The sequence below is a fragment of the Ornithorhynchus anatinus genome, chromosome 18 (genome assembly GCF_004115215.2).
Source record: "Ornithorhynchus anatinus isolate Pmale09 chromosome 18, mOrnAna1.pri.v4, whole genome shotgun sequence".
NCBI classification, from domain to species: Eukaryota; Metazoa; Chordata; class Mammalia; order Monotremata; family Ornithorhynchidae; genus Ornithorhynchus; species Ornithorhynchus anatinus.
This window is the reverse complement of record NC_041745.1, coordinates 20,054,622-20,076,332: the sequence shown is the minus strand read 5'-3', so window position 1 is coordinate 20,076,332 and position 21,711 is coordinate 20,054,622. Positions and strand designations below refer to the sequence as shown.

Below are 21,711 nucleotides of genomic sequence, written 5' to 3'. Positions count from 1 at the left end.
TCTGCAAAGCATATGGAATTCACTGCCCAAGGAAGCTGTGCAGGCTTAAAATATAGATATGGTGAATCGCGTTCCCTCTCCTCCCCCTTCTCCCACCAACTAGCACTTGAGTACTTATGCATCACCTAATTACAGTTGCAAGCACAACCATCCATAACACTTGTGAACATAGCTTACATACCCTGTTATTTTTGCAGTAACTCATGCACATATTCTCTTTTCCCTCTTCCTCCTGTCTATAAAGTATTTTAGTATTCCTTGAGGGCCGGAATCATGCCTATTTATTTTGCTCTTCCATGCATTTAGGTCAGTGCTTTGCACACAGAAACTGCTAAATAAATTATATTGACTGATTGATAGATTTATGGACGAGAGGTCAATAATGGATTTGCAGAAAGTTAGTGATGTAAGGAGAAGAGCTGTTGAGAGCACTGCCCTAAGCATGAGGATGGATGTCAGATATTATCCAACCTTGGCTTCACTGACATTGTCCTTCTCTCCTGGTTCTCTTATCTCTCTGGCTGCTCATTCTCAGTCTTCTCTGTGGGCATCTCCCCTGCCTCCCACCCCTTGCCCCCTCTCAAAAGCCACCCCCTCCACCTACCCATCGACCCCATTCTTTTGCACCTAATTGAAACTCTCACCCCTTCCTTTCTTCCCTCCCTAACAGCCATTTTCAAACATTTGCTCTCCAATGGTTTCTTCCCCACTGTTTTCAACCATGTCCATGTCTCCCCTATCTTAAAAAAAATCCCTTGACCTCTCGACTCCCACCAGTTATCGCCTCATCTTCCTTCTACCATTCTTCTCCAAACTCCTTGAGCAAGTTGTCTACACCCACTGTCTCAAATTCCTCTCCTCCAATTCTCTCATTAAATCCCTCCAAACTGGCTTCTATTTCCTTCGCTCCCCAGAACCACCCTCTCAAAGGTTACCAATGATCTCCTTCTTGCCAAATCCAATGGCCTAATCCTCCATTCTAATCCTCTTTGACCTCTCAGCTGCCTTTGACACTGTGGATTACCTTCTTCCCCTGGAAACAATATTTATTCATTCATTCATTCATTCAATAGTATTTATTGAGCGCTTACTATGTGCAGAGCACTGTACTAAGCGCTTGGGATGAACAAGTCGGCAACAGATAGAGACGGTCCCTGCCGTTTGACAGGCTTACAGTCTAATCGGGGGAGACGGACAGACAAGAACAATGGCACTAAACAGCGTCAAGGGGAAGAACATCTCGTAAAAACAATGGCAACTAAATAGAATCAAGGCGATGTACAATTCATTAACAAAATAAATAGGGTAACGAAAATATATACAATTGAGCGGACAAGTACAGTGCTGTGGGGATGGGAAGGGAGAGGTGGAGGAGCAGAGGGAAAAGGGGAAAATGAGGCTTTAGCTGCGGAGAGGTAAAGGGGGGATGGCAGAGGGAGTAGAGGGGGACGAGGAGCTCAGTCTGGGAACGCCTCTTGGAGGAGGTGATTTTTAAGTAGGGTTTTGAAGAGGGAAAGAGAATCGGTTTGGCGGAGGTGAGGAGGGAGGGCGTTCCAGGACCGCGGGAGGACGTGGCCCAGGGGTCGACGGCGGGATAGGCGAGACCGAGGGACGGTGAGGAGGTGGGCGGCAGAGGAGCGGAGCGTGCGGGGTGGGCGGTAGAAAGAGAGAAGGGAGGAGAAGTAGGAAGGGGCAAGGTGATGGAGAGCCTCGAAGCCTAGAGTGAGGAGTTTTTGTTTGGAGCGGAGGTCGATAGGCAACCACTGGAGTTGTTTAAGAAGGGGAGTGACATGCCCAGATCGTTTCTGCAGGAAGATGAGCCGGGCAGCGGAGTGAAGAATAGACCGGAGCGGGGCGAGAGAGGAGGAAGGGAGGTCAGAGAGAAGGCTGACACAGTAGTCTAGCCGGGATATAACGAGAGCCCGTAATAGTAAGGTAGCCCTTTGGGTGGAGAGGAAAGGGCGGATCTTGGCGATATTGTAGAGGTGAAACCGGCAGTGTCTTAACTGACTCTGTCCTCTCCTGGTTCTCCTCTTATCTCTGTGGCCATTCATTCTCAGTCTCCTTCACTGGCTCCTCCTCTGCCTCCCACCCCCTAACTGTAGGGGTCCTTCAAGGTTTAGTTCTGGGTCCCCTTCTATTCTCCACCTACACCCACTCCCTTGGAGAACTCATTCATTCCCATGGCTTCAACTACCACCTCTGTGTGGATGATACACAAATCTACATCTCCAGCCCTGATCTCTCTCCCTCTCTGCAGTCTCACATTTCCTCCTGCCTTCAAGACAACTCTGCTTGGATGTCCTCCCATCACCTCAAGCTTAACATGTCCAAAACAGAGCTCCTTATCTTACCATCCAAATCCTGTCCTCCCCATGCATTCCCAGCACTGTAGACGCCTCACCATCCTTCCCATCTTACAGGCACTTAACCTTGGCATTATTCTTGATTTCTTTCTCTCATTCAACCCATGTATTCGATCCATCACTAAATCCTCTTGGTGCCACCTTCACAGTATCACTAAAATCCACCCTTTCCTCTCTTACCAAACTGCTACCACATTAATACAATCACTTATCCTATTCCTCTTGGATTACCGCATCTGCCTCCTTGCTAAACTCCCAGCCTCCTCTCTCTCCCTATTCCAGTCCATACTTCAATCTGCTGCCCAGATCATTTTTCTACAGAACTGTTCAGGACATTTCCCCATTCCTCAAGAAACTCCAGAGGTTGCCCATCCATCTCCTCATCACACAAAAACTCCTTATCACTGGCTTTGAAACACTCAGTCGCCTTGCCTACTCCTACTTCAACTCACTACTCTCTTACTACAACCCGACCGACACAGTTTCTTCCTCTAATGTTAATTTCTCATTGTGTCTTGATCTCTTCTATCGTACCACCAGCTTTTGCCCACGACCAGGAACACCCTCCCTCCTTAAATCCAACAGACGATTATTCTCTCTGCTTCAAAGCCTTATTGAGGGCACATCTCCCCCAAGATGCCTTCTCTACCTTCCCCTTTTCTCTTCTCCCACTCCCTTTTGCATTGTCCTGACTTGTTCCCTTTTTATCTGTAATTTATTTATTTATGTTAATTTCTGTCTCACCCCAACTGGACTATAAACTCACTGTGGGCAGGGAATGTGTCTGTTTATTGTTGTGTTGTACTCTCCCAAGTGAGTAGTACAGTGTTCCACACACAGTAAGAGCTTAGTAAATATGATGAATGAATGAATGAATTTCTAGCCCGATCCCTGCCAGTCTCCCTGTTTTCTTGGTCTGAGAAAGCTGTCCAAAGCAATGATGGCTTTCCTTGTTTATAGTTTTCTATTTTTATAATAGTCTCAAAATTTCCTAAAGTCACATCGAAAGCTTAGATAATGTGAACTAATAAGATTAAATTTAAATTATTCAACATTTCATTTATAAACAACTATATTTTACACCAAACAATGGAGAAAGGCTAGCAGATTGTAATGGCAACATAATTATTAAGAAAATATAGTTTGGTTTCCTACAGATCATTTTCGAATCACTACACTCAACAGTTCCTTCAATACGCAACTCATCACCTTCTTTTTGGGTAAGGATTCCAAATAGTCATTTAGAAGAATAAATCTAACAAACTCTCTGTCAGCTATAGCAATAAATCCATTTTATTATCTATTGCATAAAGGCTTGAAGGCACTGATTATACAACATCTGCCAAAACGTTAATTACCGTACTAACACCTAGAGTAGAAAATCTACCCCACATTGTCTCTCTGAATAAATATAGCATTGATTTCATAGAACACTTTTTGAAGTTGTGATTATAACAAATTAGAATTCTATGCGCCCTATATAAAAATCTTTAAATAATAATGATCAGTGAACACTTTGAAAGTAGGCTTGTTAGGTGAATGTTTTAAATAGTCCTGCTGTCTCATTTTTGGACACCCAGTAACACATTTGGAAACATATTACAGAAAGACAGCATGGGCTAGAGAAAAGAGCACAGGTCTGGGAGCCAGAGAACTTGTGTTCTAATCCTGCCTCCTTCAATTGCCAGTAGTGTAACCTTAGGAAAGTCACTGAGTTTCCCTGTGTCTCAGTTTCCTCATCTGATTAATAGGGATTCAGTAACTTCTCCCTTTAACTTAAACTAAGATGTCTGCGTGGGACAGGGACTGTGGCTGACCTAATTAACGTGTATCTACCCCAGTACTTAGTCTAGTGCTTGGAAAATAATGCTTTACAAGTACCACAGTTATTATTATAATACTTTGAAGCCAAGATGACACTGGATATAAAACAATCTCTGAAAATTTAAAACTTCAGCAAGGACATATAATTCACTTTCCACATACCTTAATATAAGTAATCAGAGAGAGATAGGGGAATGGGAGAGAGAGAGGATAATCTATAAGAGCAGGCAGGCATTATCGAGAAGAGGAGTGAGAGCTGAGAAAGCTGAAAACTAGAGTGTTTAGTGTTTTCTTTCAGGGGAAAGAAAAAACACAAACGCCAATCTCTTTTACTGAAGATCTAACACTGAAGAACTCTTGATCGTGGATTCCATCTTCTCTTATAGTGATTGCTTGAATAGGGGAGGGTGGAGAACATTTGCTGTCCCTACCTTGGACAAGAAGATGGAGTTCCCATAAAGTATGCTTGTGTGATTGTGTATATCAAGATTTGAAAGCAAGGCTTTCATTTGAACTGAGGTGAGTGTGAATATGTTTAAAGCACCAGAACTACTTCTAGTTTCCCCCAAAGTGCATTTCAGCTGTATCATGCTTTGTCCACAAGCATTTGACATCAAGCATTCTTCAAACAATTAGACAGTTATTGGGGAAGGAAAGGAATAAATAGTGGAGGATAGATTTCTAGCCCCATTTTCTCTCTGAGTCCAAGGGGGCAAGGTGCAACTGGCAGAAGTCCTGGAGCCTGTGGCCAATAGAGGTTCTTCCACTCATGTTGTTGCTGTTGTCTTATGCTGTCAAGTCATGTCTGACCCATAGCGATGCCATGGACACATCTCTCACAGAATGCCCCACCTCCATCTGCAATTATTCTGGTAGTGTATCCATAGAGTTTTCTTGGTAAAAATACAGAAGTGGTTTACCACTGCCTCCTTCCGCACAGTAAACCTGAGTCTCCACCCTCGACTCTCTCTCATGCTGCTGCTACCCGGCACAGGTGAGTTTTGACTTGTAGCAGATTGCCTTCCACTCACTAGCCACTACCCAAGCTAGGAATGGAATGGATATGTCTTTGCTTGACTCCTCCTCCCATAGTCGAGAATGATAGAGTACTGGAAACTCTCCAGGTGCAACCCTGAGAGGTGTCTTCCACTCTAGCTGGGGGACAGTAATGATGACTGAAGTCTCTCTCCCTGCCTCCTCTGGCCAATCCACATGGAAACCAAATCCCCACTCAGGCCACTATAGGAGGGAGCTAGAAATATCCTTTTATTGTAGAGAACTCAGAGGGAAAAAAAACAGAACTCTTGAACCATAAGTGATGAGGTCTTCGGATCATAAAGTCTTTAGTCTGAATCAGTTCATTCATTCATTCATTCAAACGTATTTATTGAGTACTTACTCTGTGCAGGGTACTGTACTAAGCACTTGGGAGAGTTCAATATAACAATGAGCAGACACATTCCTTAACCACGAGAAACATACAGTCTAGAGGGTGAGGTAGTCATTAATATAAATTACAGATATGTACCTAGGTGCTGTGGGACTGGGGATGGTAAATAAAAACAGCAAGTCAGGGCGACACTGAAGGAAGTGGGAGAAGAAGAAAGGAGGACTTAGGGAAGGCCTCTTGGAGGAGATGTGCCTTCAATAAGGCTTTGAACTGGGGGAGAGTATTTGTCTGTTGGATTTGAGGCGGGAGGGCGTTCCAGGCCAGAGGCAGGATGTGGATTAGGGGTTGGTGGTGAGATAGACAAGATGGAGAAACAGTGGGAAGGTTAGTATTAGAGGAGGGAAGTGTGTGGACTGGGTTGTCATATAGGCAGGGAACGTATCTACTAATTCTGTTGTGTTGTACTCTCCCAGCACTTAGTACAGTGCTCTGCACATAGTAAGTGCTCAATAAATACCATTGATTAGTTGATAGTGTGTGCCAAGAACAGTTCTATGCACTGGAGTAGATACAAGTTAATCAAGTCAGGGTTCACAGTCACTCATTCATTTATTCATTCATTCGATCGTATTTACTGAGTGCTTACTGTCAAAATTGGGGAGCAAATACATATTAAATCCCCATTTTACAGAGGAGGAAACAAAGGCAAAGCAAAGTGATGGGATCTGCCCAAGATCCATGGGCACTCAAAGACCTGCTGGTTAAACCTTTAATACTCCTAAGTAATTTCTTCCCTCCTTTTCAGATGTCTGTCCTTGATTTCTCTTTGGGATATATCTCCCATTTATCAATTTTATATCATGGGCAGAAATTGTTTCCATGTTTAAGGGAGAAGTGGAGTTTTGAAAGTCACATTGGTCCAGTCACTACCCCTCAGTCTACTAGTTAAGCATTCAAGAATGGCAGTGGTGGTGATAACAGACACCAGTCATGTTGGTCCTCTGGCATGCCAACACCCTCACGCTGCTGAGCAAAGTCAAGGAGGCACGTGTTTGGGAGGGAAATGGAAGGATGTTTGCAAATTCACCTTCCAGCCCTTCTTGGTGGAGAATGATCCCTGGTTATTAGTCTGCATATCAGATGGAGCAGAAGGGAAATAGTGTGGAGGAGAGTAGAAGCTGTTGCTTTCACAACTTTTTTATGGTTTCTGTTAAGTCCTTACTATGTATTAAGCACACTTTTGAGTGCTGGGATAGATACAAGATAATCAGACCAGATATAGTCCATGTCCCACATGGGTCTCCCAGTCAGGTAGGAGGGAGAAGAGTGATTGAATCTCTGTTTTGAAATTGAGGAAACGGAAGCACAGAGAAGTTAAGGATATTGCCCAAAGTCAGCCAGTAGGCAAATGGCAGAACCAGTATTACAACTCACAAGAACTCCTCTTCCACACAGGCACATTTTCAGTTTTCTCCCCAAGTAATCCAAACTCACACCAGTGTCTCAATTTGACATCACTAAGCACATCCTAATTCTGTAACATTGATGTTATTTTCCTGTTTTCCAATTCTAATTTTCTCTTGTCATTCTTAAACAGATCTATTTGTTTCTTAATATTTGCAGTGTGCGGAGACATAAACTTCAGTTAGTTGAGCTGTCTAAAGCTATTTGTGGTTTCCTAGTTGTCTGCCCTGTTTTAATTGTTTTATTTGCTTACTGGAGGTGCTTTGTTTTCCTAATCAATACATATTTTTCTTCTTCCTTCTACTCATTAGATAAATTCTCCTTGTTTTAATACTATGTCATGCATCTGTGTCAAATTATATTGGCTACACTTGCTATTATAGTCTTTTTGATTTTGTCTGAGGGGATCTAGGCAGCTGTTGGAGGCAACACTGGTTGATGAGAAAGAGTAAATGAGAAAAGAAGACTAGACCATGAGGCCAAGAGAGCAACTGTGAAACAAAGACAGGCAGTCGGCAGTGCTGCCCGTGTTAAACATTAAAAATGAAATAGTAGGTGCTCTCTCTGTATTATCAGTATTTAATCGGTGTCTACCATGAGTAGAGCACTGTCTTGGGTACAGACTCCATGTGGAACCCTGTATTAGGAACTTGGGAACCTATAATTAAAATAGAATATCTTTCTCCCCCTCTGGACTATAAGGTCGCGTGGCAGGGAATGTCTGTTATATTGTTATAGTGCATTCTCACAAACAGTTAGATCAGTGCTCTGCATACAGTAAGCACTCAATAAATGTGACTGAGTTGCTGATTGACTAGAAGTCACAGTCCCTATCCTTAAAGAACTTTTGACCTACTAGAGGAGCAGAAAACCTAAAGGGATCATACAGGCAAAGTAAAGCAATTGAAACTTTCTCTATAATTCAGGTAAAGGAAATCTACCTTTGAGGAAAAGGTAGGATTTTTAAATAGAAATTATTCTAGTTTGCACAAAAAATAATATGTAATTTTCCTGGGATGCTGTTTAGGGGCAGGGAAAAAGATGGGAACAACCCCTAACCCAAGAAAGTGATAATAGCATATTGAAGGATAGACTGTGTTTCTTTTGGAATAGTGTACCTTCTCTATGTGTCTACTATTTCACAGGAAGTATTGAGTCTGAGTTTGGAATAATCGAAGAAGGGGAGCAAAGAATAAGCAAGTTTCATACATTTTCATCAGCATGAATAGCCCACTTAGAAACTAGACATAATAAATAGAACAGCCAGGCCCATATGCCTGCAATTTTCTCAAAAGCAGTATTTTTGAACTGAATTATACCAGCAATTGTTTCCATTATCCACTTTGCTTTGCCCAGAATGATGAAACCTGTGGCCAAATTCGGAATTAGAAAGGCGAGAAGAATAGAAGCTGGAATTTGGCCTAAATAAATAAATAAGCAACTTCATTGAACTTCACTGAATTTTCTAAAATACTGATGAGAACTGAGGAGTATGGATCCAGGATGCTTTTCTGAAAGCATAGGGGAATATGATCTGAACAGTAGGAGACAAGGAAGAAAAGAGAAAGTTTTAGTCCAAACCTTTCCTTTGAGCAATAGAGGCAAAATGTTATGAAGCAGAAATATCTTTGTCCAGTGTGGGCAGAGAGAAGAGAGGCCTGTCCTCTTGGAGTTTGTGAAGATGTCACCACAGAGAAGATGGGCTAATAGTGTCCTTAAACCCTCAGTTTCCTGCCCCAGGGTATTTTAGAAATACCCTCTCTGCATTCAATGTGAGACAGTCACAGGATTTTCTAAGGTACAGTAAAGAGCTACATGCGGATAGAGAGAAACCACAATAATAATAATAATAATAATGTTGGTATTTGTTAAGCGCTTACTATGTGCCGAGCACTGTTCTAAGCGCTGGGGTAGACACAGGGGAATCAGGTTGTCCCACGTGGGGCTCACAGTCTTAATCCCCATTTTACAGATGAGGGAACTGAGGCACCGAGAAGTTAAGTGACTTGCCCAAAGTCACACAGCTGGCAAGTGGCAGAGCTGGGGTTTGAACCCATGACCTCTGACTCCAAAGCCCGTGCTCTTTCCAGTGAGTCACGCTGCTTCACAACTGCACTTAGGCAGAGTTTCATCCTCTTTGAAATCCCGGTGCTGATTTTCTTCCATCAGGGAACACTGGCTCCGAGATTCAAGGTCACATCAGGCAGGGTTACTGAGGAAACTAGAAGTGGATGAACTTGCTCTGCTGCTGTTTGGGAAAATCACCCTTATTGAAGTAACAAGAAAGAACTCTACTGTTTCGAGTAATCTTGGAGAGGGGCAGCCCAGAGCACAGAAGAAAGATAAATAAAAACTTGCCCTAAGGGTCTCGTTGACTGATCTCATCCGCAGTAATTGAGCTCTGGAGGTGAGTCAGCTGTTCCCAATATCCAAGTTATTTTAATTGATTATGGCATTGATTAGATTATTATGTGTTAAGTGCTGCTGTAGATATGAGATTGTGAGATCAGAAACAGGTCCAACGATGGATATTATCCTCATTTTACAGCTGGGGAAATTGAGGTCCAAGGTAATGTATTAGGCCGATGGCAGAGTTAGGAAGTGAACCCAGTTCTCCTGACTCCCACCCCAAGTTCTTTCCACTAGGCCACGCTGCTGGAAAATCATCACCAGCAAGTACTCTTTCTTCAAACCTCCTTCCAGATTATTCCCCAAAACTGGCTGCCTCTAATTAAGGAGGACAATCCCCCCTCAAACCTGCCACCTCTTCAGCCACCAGCAATGCAGCTTCCTTGCACCAACAGAAACAGGTAACATCTTTCTCAGATAAGCAGGATGGCTTAGTGGATAGTCCACAGGTCTGGGAGTCAGAAGGACCTGTATTCTAATCTCGGCTCAGCCACGTGTCTGCTGTATGACCTTGGGGAAGTCACTTAAATTTTCTGTGCCTCAGTTATCTCATTTGTTAAATGGGGATTTAGAGTGTGAGCCCCATGTGGGAGAGGGGTTGTGTTCAACCTGATTAACATGTATCTACTAGAACAATGCTTGGTCCAGAGTTGGCTCTTAACAAGTACCATAGTAATAATAATAATGGCTATTATTATTATAAGCCAAACTGCACTGAGCAGCCAACTCCATCCCTACTACAAAATGGACAGTCCTTTCTGGGGGTTTCACCTGCCACTGGACACTGGACCTATGGCCCAGGAACTGAATCTTCTTGCAAACACATGGTGTAACCATTTCTTTCCCCATCCTCCCCACTCAATTCTTGACTCATTGTCAACGGGACCCTGAAGGCCCCACATTGATCAATTGTCTAATGATCACTGAGTAATGATCAATGAGCTAAAAAGACATAATGGGTCCATTTTAAGAGAGAGAAGATTACCTAGGAGATAAAAGGAGGGGTAAGATTTGGGATGCATTATCAGAGGGAAAAAGGTAAGGGTTTGATGGTCCATGTCTGCAAGGGTAACCTTTACACTGTGCCTCCAACCACCCTGTGATGCCACTGTCCTAAGACCGAGTCCTGTGCTGAACAGACCTTTGAACTGGCTCAGCTTTCCTGAATTGTTTCTGTGAAACTGGAATGCTTCTATGCCACAGCCTAAGCCTCTCTCTTCAACATGTTCAGTTTGCAAACACAGAGGGAAATTTCATTAGTAAATTCTAGTCATTCAGGATAAATAGGAAAGGAATTTTCTAGTTAATCTACTTTAAAACCACTAATTTTCTTTCTTTTCTTATTTTCAAGAGGAAGATATTATCTACTAGGGATAGAGAGATCCTTGCTGTTGTGGGAATGCAAAAAAGAAAGCGATTTCACCAGGGTACACAATTTTAAATCAGGAAAGATAAAGAATGGAGTGATTCGCTCAGAGTCCCAGCAGGAGTACAAGTTTCTCACTGATTAATAGAAATCACAGGTCATCTCACCAATGAGGGTCAAGACTTATTTTTCAACAGAGTTTGACCACGTGCAGTTTGGGCATGATTGTCAACAGCATTTCTTGTTCATTCTCAGTTTTTATCCATATCATCCATGCTTTCTGTTTAAGAAATTAGAGTTTTAGTCTTTGATAGGTTTTAGCTACCAAGATGAGGGTTTGCTCCGTGTCAGGGAACTAGGGTTTTAGTTCCAGTTCTGCCACCAACCTGTTGTATGACACTGGGCAAGTCACTTAACCTTTCTGTGCCTTAATTTCTGCATCTTTGAAATGGATACAATTTATCTGATCCTCCTTCCTCTTTGATTGTGAGCCTCATGTAGTGCAGGGACTGTGTCCTCTCTGATAAACTGTAATTATCCCAGTGCTTAGCATAGTGCTTGGCACATAGTAAACACTTAATGAACACCATCTTTATTATTTTTATTCTTTACAAGCATTGATACTAACTGGCTTTCTTTTATCCCTGGGCCTTTGGATGTGTTCATTCTTAACCCCAAATCACACGTCCCTTACCATTTATATATTTACACCTATCCTCAGGCCCTAAATATATAGCTATATTTGATTGTCTATCCTCCAATTTTATCCTGACATGTTATTATTTCCTCTTATATACTTGTTCTCCCTTCTGCTCCCGCTCTTTGTTAATAATTTATGTCTTTCTGTCTCTCCTATTAGATCATGAGCTAGTTGAGGTCAAGACCATTTCTTTGGCTTCTGGTTAGTACTTTCCTAATCATTAACTAAGGAGCCCTGGGCATTAACATTAAGTGTTTGGTGCAAGGTAGGTGTTCAACAAACACCTCTGAGTGATGGGGCTCCTGCTCAATTATAAAAGCCCATTTGGCCCAGTGGCTGCCAGGAGCAAGATTAAAACAAAGCATGAATCATCCTTTCATTTTATTTTTAGAAGAATCTAGTTACTGCACAAGGTGTTGCTGGGATGCCATTTTGGGTAGAAAAAGGGAAATCTGCATAATCTGAAAGTTTGGATGGCATTCTGATAGTGTTATGTTTGGGATCTAGTGTGTTCTTAAATTGAGATAGATTATACTGTCTCTGCCTCTGAAAAGCTAAAAGCTGATAAGGATATCAATTCACTCCCTCCTTGGAGACTCTGGGTGGAAAATCCTGTTCCCTTAGTGGTGTTTTCCAGAAGAGGAGGATGAATGAAATTCAACTCAAATTTCTGCCCTTCTGGCTGCCATTAGCTGCAGCTGAGCTGCCTTCAGCATGATTTGATTGTGAGGTCTTCCACGGGACAACAGGGTTTTGCCCTTTTTGTAACTCCCCCATGGAGCTTCATTCAATACAATGGATGTTCAGTAACTGCTGCTGACTGACTGCCAAATGCCAAAGTCAATAACCGTCCTCTTCACAAACTAGGCACACTGCCCAAATCATTGAGGTTAGCATCTCCTCCAGCGTTCTCTGGGGATTCAGCCAGGGCTTCTATCCCACGTGATGGAAAAAGGAGCGTAAAATGGAATTCTAATGCAACTAGAAGGAGACAGTGGGATAGGGACGTTGAGATGGGCCTTGAATCAAGTAAGTTGGCAGCACCGCATTCCATGGCTTAAGGTAGGAATAGAACAGGAAATGGCCCTATGGACTCCACTTACCTTCCCTCCCTCTCCACCTCAGCATCATATCTTCCTCTCTGCCCCTACAGTACCTCCATCCCACCCACTCCCTCCATTTCAGCACATCCTCATCGCCTAAAAACTTGGGTATTCACCTCCTACCCCCACCGAATAGCACTTATCTTCAAACACTATTTAGTCCCCCCACCCAAAATTTATTTTAGAATCTGATTATAATCTTCCCTGCTAGACTGCTAAATCCTTGAGGAGTGGGATTGTGTCTACTAACTTTTGTACTCTTCCAATTGCTAGGTGCTTAGGTCAAGGTTAGGACTAGTATTAAAGGTTAGTCCCAGGATTAGGGGTAGGGTAAGGGCTAAGGTTAGTGCTAATGATTGAAGTCTTATATTAGAATTATAAATTGATCAATCAACCTATTTACTGTGCACTATGTGCAGAGCACTATAATAAGTCGTCGGGAGAGTACAATATAACAATATAACAGAGTCGGTAGACACATTCTCTGCCCACAACAAGCTTACAGTCCAAAGGGGGAGACAGACATCAATGTAAGTAAATACATTATGGTTATGATAAATTACGGATTAGGGATAGGGTTAGGATTTAAGGCTAGGTTTTGACAATTGGCTTTGTCAATGATTAATTTGCTATTTGATTTTTGACAACTCCTTGTATGGACCTTCCTGTTCCCTATCAAAGGCTTCTGTGCTATAAGCTCCTTCATACTAAATTCAGGCCACATTTAGCTTTCCCGCAAGCTGGTGATCTGGATTCCCAATTTTCCCAGCTCCTTTCTTGGTACTTTGTTGTTCAAGACTATATTGAGAACATATTCCCTGGCACTCAAGGGAAATATGGATTCCCCCTATATTCTCTCCTTCACCTCTATATTCATCTTCTGTAGCACATCTTCCCCTTCTTAGTATGTAAGCACAGAGAACTCCACAGAGGGAGGTGGAAGACAACAGAGGAAGGAGCACACTAAACAGGAGAGTTGTCTCGAAAAGAAACAAAGCCAGTCTATTCATGAATAAAACTCTCAGAGGAAGCGTCTAGGCCCATGGAAGCAGGACTAAGAAGAATAACTTGAAGTTGTCTTCTGACTACCCAGGCACCTCTCATCTTTGGCCAGCTACGTATAGCATAGCATGTTCAAGACCTTTCCGGGAATTTACTTTTGGCAATGAGAGGGCAAATAAGAGGCCCATTGATGACTCCTTTCCCATGCTCTAAAAGAAGAAACTAATCTTCTCCCATTGAAGTATGTTTCTAAATGCTATGCCCTGGATCTGTTTTGAGAAAATAAGTGTATTTTCTTATAAGGCAAATATGCCTTGACTCAAAAGAGTTGATAGATTGCATTGACTTGAACAGAGGAATATTGATTTTTTTCCACACTGTAGCTTTTCAAAGCAGTGCACTTGATGAAAGTTAATAGGGTTCAGCCTTTACATCATGGGAATGAGGGCCACAAAGGTTAGAGACTGAATATTCACTGTACAGTTCATTTTGAGCTCTTCTTTTCTTCGATTATTGATGTGAAACATAGCAAAATATCCGGGAGCCTTTTGCTAGACCACTGAAGTAAAGTCTATTTAACATGCATAGATCTAAGAGTCTGACTGTACTTTATTCCCCACCCTCATTTGAAGAGTGGAGGTCTCCATGGAGTGGAGTGAGGGAAAAGTAACATACATTGCACCTTAGTAATGAATTGTGTGTTAGCTCCGTGTGTGTCTTAGTCTTATCTGGTTATTGTGTATCTACTCCAACACTGAGCAGAGTGCATGGCACAGAGGAGATGCTTAGTAAATACTTTCATTATTACCATATAATTAACTGTCCTATGCAATTCCATACTGCTGAACTGGAACACCCTCCCTAGGGGAATATCAAGTTCACTGAATTCAGTGAGTTCTCTTTTCACAAAGAAGGGGTATTATGAGGTGTGACGTTCCCCATAATTGCGGAGAAATTTCTGCCCTGGGTTCAACATTAGGGACTGGTTTAGACAGAGCCGCTCCATGTGGAGTTGAACACATCCCAGGCAGGTATGGGGGCTTCACCCCAGAACTCCCTGAGCTATGTTACTTGACTCCTAAAATCACTCCTCCTCCTAACTTCCCCATATCTGTCGAAGACTCCACTTCTCTATGTGTCCCATAAAACCATAACCTTGGTGCCATCCATTACATTGTTTTTCAGTTCGACCTACTCCTAAATTCTGCCCCTTATTCTTATATAACTATCTTATACTACTTTATCTGTCTTCTTACTGGTTTTCCTTCTCTCCAGGCTCTCTCTGGGCTTTCCCTCCATCCTCTCCCTCGCTATTTTATGGATCATCTTCTTGCAATGTCACTATACCCACATTTCTCCACTCCTCAAAAAATTCCACTCAGTTCCCATTTCTGTCCACATTAAGAAAAGTTTCTTCACAATCAGCTTCAAGATTCTTTTCCAACTCTCCTCATCTCACATATCAGCTCTCTTTATCTTTTACTTCCAATTTCTTATTGTTTGTTCTTCCCAAACTCAGCTTAAGCTGTTCCTTGCTCTCATTTCTCTCACACTTATTCCCTAATTTATGCTATCCCAGCCTGAAAGTCTTCCTGTAACAGATCTGCCAGATCACAATCCTCCCCACATTCAAAGCCCTCTTTACAAACAAACAAACCTTGCAAGCAAACTTTCCTGATTAATTTCCAACATCCTGAGTTGTAACAATCCAAAAGTCACCTCTAGCCTTTAGGCATTTATTTTTGCCCTTCCTCTACACTTGCATTCATAGAGAAGCAATGTGGCTCTTAATGGGGTTTAAGAATGTGGGCCCCATGTGGTACAACCTGATCACCTTGTATGCTCTTCAGTGCTTAGAACAGTGCTATGAACATAGTAAGTGCACATAGTAAGCGCTTAACAAATGTCACCATCATCATCATCATATGATAATCAAATTCTCTGTCAAATATATATTTTGACTCCAATCTTTGTACATACTTTTTATGTTGGCATTTTCTGCTAGAAAATATGCTTCTGTGGGAAAAAGATGTATTTTGTGTGAATACCATACTTTCCTAAGTCCTCAGTAGCAATGGATAGCACCAGTGAACATTCAATTACTTCTCCCTCTCCTCCTCTTCCTCCTGCTATTATGATTATTACTGTTATTACTCTTATTACTATTATTATGCCTCCTACAATTATCACTGTAACACCTACAACTATTATTATGGCTACACTCACTACTAACGTCTTGTAACGTCTTGGACTCACTATCAAGTCCTTTCCAACCCACGGTGACACCACAGACACATCCCTCCCAGAATGCCCCACTCTCCACCTGCAATGGTCTTGGTAGTTTATCTGTAGAGTTTTCTTGGTAAAAATACGGAAGTGGTTTACCACTACTGCCTTTCACACAGTAAACCTGAGTCTCTGCCCTCGCCTCACTCCCACGCCACCACTGCCCAGCACGGGTGAGTTTTGGCTTGTAGCAGATGACCTTCCACTCGCTAGCCACTGCTCAAGCTAGGAATAGAATGGGTAGGCCTCTGCTTGACTGTCCCTCCCATAGCCAAGACTGGAAGGGTACTGGAAACTCTCCAGGTGCGACCCTGAGAGGGGCCTCCCACTATGGCTACTATAGTATTTGTGGAGATAGAGCTAATCTGAAAAGTTTTGGTGGTTGTTGCATTGACACATTCCCTGGAGCCTGAATTGAGATTTTCCAGCTCAACACCTGACACAGCATTTCCACACAGTTCTCAAGGATGGTAGGGCCCACCCCAGGCCCCTCGGAAGGCTATTTGGCTGTAATATAGCCACTGAAGTCCTCCAAGCTACCCTAGCACTACCTCTCAGTGGAGGACGTTCTTCAGAAATCGCAAGAAAACAGCTAGCGGAGCAGGGGCATATTGAGGGTCTGAAGGTGTGAGGCCGAGGAATCTCCCATCCCACCCTACATAGAGCACGCGTGCATGTCCCCTCTAGATTGTAAGATCATCGTGGGTAGGGAATGTGTACACCAACTCTTTTCTATTGTTATATTGTACTCTCCCAAGCATTTAGAACAGTGCTCTGCGTACAGTGAGCACTCAATACTATTGATTGCTTGATTGACTGAGGGAGGGCACTTCCCTGACAGGACTATGGCTGTTCAGCAACAGAGGCAAGGGAGAAGAGACATGTTCTGGATGTTAGGTTCTGGAAAGCCACAGTGGCCCCCTCTGAGGGAAAGGGGAGACAGGGTCAGAGCAGCTGCTTTTGCTGCCAAATGGCTAAAGCATTCTAACAACGGGGAATGGTTGTTGAATATGTGACATACGACATTTCCCCAAATGACTGGATAGGTCTGTGCAAGCAAAACAAAGACATTCATGAATAATTACCTATGAACCTGAACAATTAAAAGGCATCATTTAGACCAAGTGGAGGAAAAAAAATCATTTTGATGATGATGATGATGATGGCATTTGTTAAGCATTTACCATGTGCCAAGCACTGTTCTAAGCTCTGGGTGGATATAAGATAATCAGGTTGTCCCACGTGGGGCTCACACTTTTAATCCTCATTTTACAGATAAGGTAACTGAGGCACAGAGAAGTTAAGTGACTTACCCAAGGTCACACTGCAGACAAGTGGCGGAGTTGGGATTAGAACCCACAACCTCTGACTCCCAAGCCCGTGTTCTTTCCAATAAGCCAGCAGGTTTTTCTTCTGAATTACCTGGAAATTTCCCTCAGGTTTCCATTTTGCTTTGTTTGCAAAGGCATATTTGGAGATAAATCAGTCAATCAGTGGTATTTATTGAGAACTTACAATGTGATGAGCACTATATTAAATGCTTGGGAAAATGTAACTCAGCAGAATGGATAGTCACATTCCCTGCTCCCAAGGAGCAGCATGGCTATGAGACATAGTGTGGCTATGAAAAGCAGCATGGCTTAGTGGAAAGAGCACAGGCTTGGGAGTCAGAGGTCATGGGTTCTAATCCTAGCTCCACCACTTGACAGGTGTGTGACTTTGAGCAAGTCACTTAATTTCTCTATGCCTCAGTTACCTCATCTGTAAAATGGGGATTAAGACTGTGAACCCCACATGGAACAACCTGTTTACCTTGTAGCTACCTGAGCTCTTAGAACAGTGCTTGGCACATAGCACTTAACAAATACCATTATTATTATTATTGTTAAGAAGCTTCCAGTTCAGAAAATAATAGACCATATACTAATAATAAAATGGCCCCATGAGTAACTCTACCAGTTTCAATCATTTGTCAGCTTCAATTTGTCCCATCAGGTTCTTGAAAGCAGGGGCTGTGAGTTTTGCTACCACTCTACCCCCTCAAAGGCTTAGTCTGTTTCCCCCTCTAGACTTTTAACTTATAGGGGACAGGAAATAGGTCTGTTTATTGTTGTATTATACTCTCTCAAGTGTTTAGTACAGTGTTCTGCACACAGTAAGTGCTCAATGAATATGATTGACTGACTGACTGACTGATTGGCAGGGAAATGTCAGTAGGTTAGTTTTGCAATGCCAAGGCAAAACAGGGCTTCAACAAAATAATGACCATGTTGTTGATGCCAATGATTATGATAACAACCTCTTGGCTTTATATTGGGGTAGTAACAGGAGCTATGAAGGCATCCATATTTAAAGAGAGTACAGGTGGTAGAAAGGAAAACTAACTCTCCTTTGTAAATCCAGAAGTTCGAGGATCATTTGACCCTAAACAGTAAGGTCCTTGAGGGCAGAGAACGTCTATCTACTCTACAGAATTCTACTCTCCCAAGAGCTTACAAAGTGTTCTGCCATAATAAATGCTTATATTTATTCTTGACTTTGTTTGATCTCCAAGGAGAAAATCAAATCCCACTCCAGACTATTAGTATTGGTTGAGCAGGTGGTTTCTGCCCAGATTCACCACTTGCATGATTATATGATTGATTCTGGAATCCAAATGGTACAAGATCAGAACCTTCCATTCCAGGTGGATACATTCTAGAACGTTGAGCAGGCATATAGATTGTCGGAAGATAAGCTTACCTAAAGTAAAAGCAAACCACAGTTTTGGACAATTGTCTTGCCAACTTTGACAACTTTGTTTCTGTCAGCTTTGGCAGGTAGTTATTCCAGAGCAGAATGGGACTTCAATGCCAAAGCTGGATAGGAATATTTATGTTAATTTCTGTGACAGTGACTGGGTCTACAAAGGCAAAATGAAATGAAGCATTGATGGTATTACAGTATCTGGAAAATTCAGTCCCCAAATATTTTGCTAGGGAAAAAAAGGGAGAGGATTGGGCTGAATTGTCCAAACTGTTTAAGTCATCAAAATTACTTCACTCACCCCTACCAGGCAAAAACTATGTATTACAATCTTCATAAAAATAGGAAGAATGGGAAAAGCAGTGGCCCGGAATGAAAATGAAGGTAGATCATTCATTTAGTGATAATTAACTAAATAAGGACAGACAAGACAGTCTCCTTAATTCTACTCTACAGATGTCTTTGATGTGATTGCCTTTAAACCGAAATGTCAGTCAGTCAGCAACATACATGCAAAGAAGATGTGCTGATAATCTCTCTTCCAAATCAATGGTTACCTGCTCAAATCAAAGTCCTAAGAGGGTAGGTGATGTAAGAAAAATAATCATTGTGATATCTGTTAAGAATTTATTATGTGACAAGCACTGTACTAAGCCTGGTACCAGTACAATCAGATCAGATACAGTCTTTGTCCCATATGGAGCTCACAGCCTAAGGGGAAGGGCGTACAGATAATCCCCATTTTACAGAGGAGGAAGTTGAGGACCAGAGCAGTTAAGTGACTTTCAAACGGTTGTGCCAAGATTAAAACTTAGGCCTGGGCAAAAGATGAAGGATATGGCCCAAAGAAGTCATTTGTAGGCAGAGTCTGAAACCAATGCCTCTGATGCCAGTTTTGAGATTGTATTAACTGTAATGTAAATGCCTGTAATTCTTCAGATGTATTACCCCAAGGAAGAGGCTTAGCTGCATGCAGCTTGAGATATTTCCATCTTAATCAGAGATCAAAATGCATAATCCAGCACTTGGTGTCTTTCAGTTGAGAAAATCAAGGCTTAACATTCAGCAGCGTTTCAAACAACTCCAATAGTCTACACCAGTAATAGAAAGGGGAGAAAGAGGTGATTATCTGAGTAAATCAAACAGAGAAGCAGAAAAAGGATTTTTTTGTTTGTTTTTTATGCTGAATGGGTTTATTTATATAAATTATAATTATAAATTATATAAATTTAAATTCGATAGATAAGTGTGTGCTTTCCACTCTCATTTGTCTGGCTGGCAGCCTTCACAAGGTCATCTTTTCCCAAGGTTCCCTGGCAAGAAGGGCAAAATGGCTTCTCAGACAGACAACTGTTCTAGGAGCACTAGAAAAGCACACTTGAAGCAGATAATAAAAAAAAAAACTAGCTTGGGGTTTTGTTTTTGTTTAAACTGTCATTGAGAAACTTCCCCTCCGCCCCCCCGTCCAAGCTTGACTGCCTATGGCATGCTCCAAAACTGAAGCAGTGGTGGAGGCAGGAGAACAAATATGAAAATCCAAAAGGTTTAATTTCCTGTGAGGGACTATTTATATTGAATGAAAGAATTTAATTTTCCTGTAACCACATCAAACAGGTAAATATTTTAATGCACTCCAGGAGCTACACACATTCAGACAAAATGAGCAATAATTAGAACGATTCGACGGGCCTGCTGCTACTTCTAAGCCTGGGTTCAAAATCCCATGAACTGATGTATAAGTTTGACACTCTTTCTAGAGGGAGGCCAAACAGATTAATAAGACTATTTTAACACTCATCTCCCCTGAAGACTGTAAGGTCTTTCCTGGCAGGAATCATATCTATCAACTCTGTTGTGTTGTAATTTCCCAAATGCTTAGTAGAATGCTCTGCACACAGTAAGTACTTCATAAATATAATTGATTGATTGACTCATTCAAAATGTGAAGAAGATCCCTTTCCCACATCTTTCCTCTGGCCAGGAGCCCCCTCCCCTCCCCCTATGCCAGACCACCACTTTCCCTATATACAAAGCGTTATTAAGGTCACAGCTTCTCCAAGAGGTCTTCTCCAATTAAGTACTCTTTCCCCCAGTCCCTCTCCTTCCTCTGTCATCTCTGCACTTGGATCCGTACCCTTTGAGAATTTGGTATTCATCCCACCCTCAGTCCCACAGTATTTATGTACATATCTGTAAATCATTTTTTTATATTGATTTCTGTCTCCCCCTCTAGTCTGGAAGCTCACTATGGGGAGGGAAAATGTCTACAAACTCTGTTGTATTGGCAGCATGGCTCAGTGGAAAGAGCCTGGGCTTGGGAGTCAGAGGTCATGGATTCAAATCCCGGCTCCGCCACTTGTCAGCTGTGCGACTTTGGGCAAGTCACTTAACTTCTCTGAGCCTCAATTCCCTCATCTGTAAAATGGGGATTAAGACTGTGAACCCCACGTGGGACAACCTGATCACCTTGAACCAGGTGATCCCCCAGCGCTTAGAACAGTGCTTTGAACATAGTAAGCGCTTAACAAATACCATCATTATTATTATTACTTTCCTAATATTTGAGCACTGAATAAATACCAGTGATTGACTGATTGATTGATAAATCAACAGCCTTATTCTTTCAACACCGTTATCCTGCCTTTAGCAGCACTGGCCATATTACATCTCTTCCTGGAACTAAGCAAATGATGTCTACCAAATTCCCTACCATCCTATCTCTGTGCTTCAGTTTCCTCATGAGATAGAGATTAAATACTACTCCCTCCTACTTAGTCTCTGAGCCCTATTTGTAACAGAGACTATCTTGTATCAACTCTGGCTCCACCACTTGCCTATTATGGCATCCTAAATGAGTCATTTAAGTCCACTGGGCCTTACTTATACAGTGTAGCCCCTCCCCTGAGGCTATGAGCTCCAAGTGGTACAGGAACAATTTTTGCCATGATGATCTTGGATCTACCTCCATGCTCAGTACAGAACTTGGAAGACAGTAAGCTCTTAAATATTACAATCATTACTGCCAAGAAAAGAGTTAGGGGCCCAATGAAAATATT

The 21,711-nt window shown here is 42.2% G+C and overlaps 2 non-coding genes across 2 annotated transcripts; both read right to left on the bottom strand.

The window, feature by feature from the left end:
• Positions 1-5,194: 5,194 nt before the first annotated feature.
• LOC114805545 lies at positions 5,195-5,332 on the bottom strand. The gene has a single exon (XR_003753517.1). It is a non-coding gene; the product is annotated as a small nucleolar RNA SNORA7 (small nucleolar RNA).
• A 10,761-nt stretch (positions 5,333-16,093) lies between these two features.
• LOC114805594 lies at positions 16,094-16,231 on the bottom strand. The gene has a single exon (XR_003753565.1). It is a non-coding gene; the product is annotated as a small nucleolar RNA SNORA7 (small nucleolar RNA).
• Positions 16,232-21,711: the final 5,480 nt, after the last annotated feature.